This window comes from Macrotis lagotis, chromosome 1, assembly GCF_037893015.1.
Source record: "Macrotis lagotis isolate mMagLag1 chromosome 1, bilby.v1.9.chrom.fasta, whole genome shotgun sequence".
In the NCBI taxonomy this organism is placed as follows: domain Eukaryota; kingdom Metazoa; phylum Chordata; class Mammalia; order Peramelemorphia; family Peramelidae; genus Macrotis; species Macrotis lagotis.
Genome location: NC_133658.1, coordinates 806,937,365 through 806,943,364, shown reverse-complemented (window position 1 = coordinate 806,943,364; position 6,000 = coordinate 806,937,365).

Below are 6,000 nucleotides of genomic sequence, written 5' to 3'. Positions count from 1 at the left end.
TCACACCTATTGATTCAACCCCTGGCTTTACAAAGGGAGAACCCAAGGTCCACATAGATAAAATGATTTTTCCTCCAAAGTCACTAACCTATAAAAAAGCAGAGTAGCATACTAAATTCAGATCTTATAACTCTAATTGTGCCTAATCACCACCACCTTTATTTCTTGGGGCTAAAATGGGCCAGCTTTTTTAAAAAGCTCTTCACCAGTAAGCTGAATCCTAGAAGATTAATTCTTTGACTATGACAACCCAAGAAATAAAGGATACAGAATGTAGCTTTCTTTTGATGGTTGTAACAAAGCTTCTCAACTGTTTTGTGTTATGCTTTCCCTTGGTATTTTGGTGAAACCTTAGCTTCATCCCTCAACCAGGGCACTGGATAGATCCCCTGGACCCGAATTCAGAAAGATCTGAATTCAAATATGATCTCAGAAAGTAGCTATGTGGCTCTGGGTAAGTCATTTAATCTTTTCTCATCTGAAAATATAGCTAATAACTGCACCCAACTCCTAGGGTTATTGTAAGGATAAAAAGAGATTACTATAGGGAACATTGCAAACCTAAAAATACGTCATAAGTGCTAGCCATTGTTATATTATTTTCCCTTAGAATAATGTGTTTAAGTACATAAAATAATTTGTTTCACATTTCAATGATGTTGAAATATAGTTGTCAAAATAACAGCATCAACAAAAACCAGGCTCATGGAGCCAGGTTAAGAACCTCTGCAGACTAAGTCATCATAAAGAGATAGGTGGTACAATGGATTGGGTATTGTACTTAGAGTCAGGAAGATGAGTCATTTTGACTATTATAGATACACAAATTTACTATAAAGGTTATATGAAAAAAAAGCTTATTTGCAATCAGAGAAAGAACTGCTAAAAAGAAGTACATATAAAATAATTTTGTGACCTTGGGCAAATCACTTAGTTTCTTTCTATCTCAGTTTCCATTTATGAAAAATGGAGATAATAATAGTGCTTACTTTAAAGCTTATTGTGGAATATAAAATGACATAAAACCTGTAAATATTTTGCAAACCTTAAAGGAGCATCTAAATGTTATCTCTCTTGTGCTATATTCACAAAAGAATCAGTCCTCCTCATGGTAATATTGAGATCCAAAGGACTCTAACCCATTCTAAAAAGTAGTGAAGAGTTCTAGAGTACTGTGTCCTTTGAGTTCTTATATCTGTTTTTTTTTGTATTTATGCCATGTCACTACCATGTGTCAGGTTGAATATTAATCATTGTTATATGTTGTTCAAGAACCACCTGCCTGTAACAACCCCTCTCTCCATTTCTAGTTTCTTGTTTTTATGGTCTGTAAATATGAGAATATGATAACAATTGTATAGGATGGGAAGACAAAGATGAGCCAATAGACATATAAATGAGATGGCAATATATTTTCATATTTAATTTTGTGTGACATTAGAAGCCAGATAACAAAACTCGTTAGGATAGTGTGTTAAATACAAGTAGATAGTCTGAATGAAAAGTTTCCAATTGGAATAAAGTACAAGGGATTGATTTAATGAACTTTGTGACATCTATTTTGATAAGTTTTGAGATTTTATTTTTAAATTCTCCTTTCATAAATTCAGACTCAATTCCAGAAAGGAGAAGCTTTGATTTGACAGCCTTTGCCTGTCTTTTCCTGTTATATAGCAAAAGCCAGATTAAATAGAATGTTTGCACAATTGAAGGGGGTGTGGGGGGGAAGCCAAAAAAATTATTTTTTCCTTTTTCCTTTTTAAATTATTTTTTAATTTATGAAATAAAATAAGCATTTTCATAATATAGTACAATAAAAAGATGATTACACATGAAGTTGCAAATCCACAATACACAACTTGCTAATACTTTAAATATACAACAAAGTTATCATGCAAATTTTCTTCCCCCTTTTTCTCTTCTCTCCTCCCCACTCCTGAGAGGGCTACATTAGACACAAATAGGTATAAATATATAAAATTATTTTATATGTATTTCTTTTATCAGTTCTTTCTCTGATTGAAAATACTTTTTTCATATGTCCTTTATAATTAATTTGGGTATTTATAATAGTCAAAATGACATTCACTCAAAATCATTATTAAAATATTACTACTGTTACGTTATACCAGGGGAACTTTTTTTTTCTACAAAGGGTCATTTGGATATTTATAACATCATTCCTGGGCTATACAAAATTATCAACTTAAAAATTAACCTGATATAATTGGTCAATCATTCAATTTATTCACCAAAACTCCTCACCTGAAGTTGCAATTGCAGCACCAGATCAAATGATTTTATCCTATGGAACAAGTTACCTACCCTTGCTGTATATGATATTCTCTTCATTCAACTCATTTCATTCTTCATTATTTCATGCAAGTATTTCCATGTTTTTCTAAGATCATCAAGCTAATCATTTCTAATAGAACAATGGTATTCCATCACAATCATATACTACCTCTTTTTCAATTACCTAAGTGATGAACATCTTTGAAATTTCCAGTTCTTTTCCAGCACAAAGAGAGCTACTATGAACATTTTAAAACATATAGATTCTTTTCCTTTTTCCCTAATCATCTTTAGAAATAGATCTAAGAGTGGTATTGCTGGGTCAACGGATTTAGGCATTTTAATAACTCTTTGGTTATAATTCCAGATTGTTCTCCAAAATGGTTCAATCTGTTTACAATTCCAGCAAAAATGGATTAGTATCCCAAATGTTTTCACATCCCCTCCAGTTGTCAGTTTCCCCTTCAATCATTTTAGCCAATGTGGATTTTATGGAAATTTTGCTCTTAACATTTTGCATTGCCAGGGAAAGTGGCTTTGGAATCAAACTTGCCACTTTGTTGCTATGTTGCATTGAAAAAGTCATTTTAGTTTTCTTAGCCTTAGGTTCCTCAACTGTAAAATGAATGTATTAATAATAGAATTATGAAAGGAAAGGATTTTATAAATGTTTATCTGTTATAACTATGTGTCATTCATAAGTATCCTTGATATTCATAAGTATCAAGGTAAATGTGTTCCTAAAAAGGCTTAATCCTCTTTCACATGTTAGTGAATATAATGAATTTTTTTTCTCAATTGCTGAAAAGGTGTTGTACTCTCAAATCTAAATTCTGAGAACTGATTCTCATTGTTGGAACAGGATTAATTGATACATGGCAAAGATTCGTAAGATCTTAATATCAAGAAGGGACAATGAGGATCATCTAGTACAGCCCAAGACCAAGGTCAGGATCTATTCCATAGAATATCCAATAGACTCATTACTTGGAAATCTCCTTCAATGAAAACTTACTACTTCCAGAAGCAGACTTTTCTGTTTTAAGAACCCTCTACCTAAGAGTTTTTCTTTATGCTAAGCCGAAATTGTTTCTCTATAAAATCTATCTTCCAAAATCTAGTTCCAACCATTGCTCTTCAGTCTGCTCTCTGGAGCCAAGCAAAACAACATTAATTTATCTTCTACATGACAGCCCTTCAAAATACTTGAATAAATGATCATTTTGCCCATCCCCATCACCCACTCCACTTCTCCATCACTGCCTTCTCCAATCTAAAAAGCAAAAGACCCTCATTGATTCAATTGACCCATCATGATGTATTCTCAAGTCCCTAATTCATCTTGGTCCCTCTTCGATTACTTTGTTCTAGCATGTCACTATTATTTCTTAATAGTTGTGCCTCCAGCTCTAGCCATTATTAGAATGCTTCCCTGATGATGCAGAAGAAGAAAGAGGGAAGGAAGGAAGGAAGGAAGGAAGGAAGGAAGGAAGGAAGGAAGGAAGGAGGGAAGGAAGGAAAGAAGGAAAAAGAAAAAAGGAAGGAAGGAGGGAAGGGAGGGAGAAAGGAAGTGAGTGAGTAATGGAGGGAGGGAGGGACATTTATTAAATGCCTATTTATGTACCAGACATTATGCTAAACACTTAATAAATATTACTTCATTTGATCTTTATGATAACCCTGTTAGGTGTTACATTTATTTGAATTCCAGATAAAGAAACTGAGGCAGATAGAGATTGTCTGACTTCAGTGACACACAGTAATTATCTGAGGCCATATTTGGGTGGAAGTCTATCACTGCCATTGAGCCATTCTGAAGACCTTTGGTCATGCTCTAGGAATTTAGCTTTACAATTCTGAAACTCCTAGTCGAGGGCCCACTTCTTCCTCATGAGTGAATGCCCCCATTATTTGCTCTATCTAGTCAATCCCATTCATATTTTACCTTACTATCTTCTCATCTGCCATTGTGTATATCTTCATCATTTCAACTCTGAAAACATAATCATGACTACTAATATCATCATTAACTCTAGAGCTTATCAATCTAATATCTAATGACTCCATTTGTCATTTCTGTGACTTTTCTAAGCCCAAACTCTTTCCCTGCTTTATCACTCCCCTTGGAATGTTACTTTTTCAAAAGTAAGGCCCATCTTGCTTTTGCCTTTGCTTGTTTAGCACTACAGTAAGATGGCATACCACATCTGCGCACTAAAAGAAGGTGATACCTTAAACTTTTGTGATTTGATGATAATGAATCTGGTTAATCAAATTTTGACCACAACAAAGAAAAGTAATTCATAGGACTTATCAAATAGATCATATCTGTGTAGAATCTACTCACAGATTGTTCACAAGTGCCTTGATAAAGTAGGTAATTTTAAAATTATTGCATCCACTTTATAACTGAGGAAATCAAGTTTAGTGATAGACAACTCTCCTCCATTTAAAGTACCAAAAAATTTAAGAAACTTTTTTCCCCATACTTATATTATTTTATATACTCTAACAAAGCATTTTATCTTCATTATTTCAGTTAATCCTCTCAAGTCACCCTTTAAGGTAATCAGGGTAAAAATTCACTCTACTTTTCAGATGAAGAAATTAAACATGAAAGAGATGAAACCTCATTCCTCTTTAGAAAAATGTCAGAGTATGAGAAAGAACCCAGGTCTCCTGACACTCAGTCCAAGGCTCTTTACACCACATCTTGCCTTTCTTTGGCCCTTTCTTTTTCTTGTTAATTTTCTCTTCAGCTAATCTGCAGTCACTTCAGAATATGGTATGCTATTAATTTCTAAGCGGGTTGGGAAGGAGGGGGTAGGACTTGGACACTCCGCCAACTCAGTAAATGATGGAGTGTTTTCTTAATTCCTTAAAAATCTTTCATCTGCCCTTGAAATAACAGGTTTTAAACATAGTAATCTTCTCTCCCCAAAAGCTACAATGAATTGTTATTTGGAGCATAGCCAACTATAGTGAAAGTGAATATACACTGGAATGGGGGGGGGGGGAGAAAGCATTCAAAACCTCCCTCTGTTAAAGAATAAACTCTTACTTCAAGGCAAATTAGTATTCTTTGGTTATTGAGTTACATTTTTTGGAGAAAGAAGAAAGGCTTTTTCACCTTTAAAAAATAAGGTCCAAAAAAAAGTTTGCAGACCACCTAAGTTTTCAGGAAATAGAATAAAACAATGCAAAGTGACCCAGACTGGAATTGAAAAAATCCAGGTTCTAATCCCTGCAAATGTTGAGGAAGTTGCTTTCCCTTTCTGGACATCTGTTTCCTCAACAATTTTACTTGGTTGTTGTTTTTTTAAAGGCATACAACTTACAAATAGTGCAGTGAAAAAGCATGACAAACCAGGAATATTAAGATTCCTTGTTTGATGTTCTGGTTCCATTTTTTTTTTTATGTGGGGTGGATCCCACATGCTTCATTTGTAAGAGGGCATGGTAAATGCTACCATCACTTACTTTGCAATGTATTTTAACGGTAACATATATAGCAAAGTACTTTGTAACTATAGAGAGCTATAGAAATGGAAGTTTGTCTTGTGCATATATAAATATATAAAAAGCATATGCATATCAAGAGCATTTAAAGCATTTACAGACTATATATATATGACCAGCTTCCATTTTTATACTAAGTATGTGTATATATATATATATATATATATATGTGTGTGTGTGTGTGTG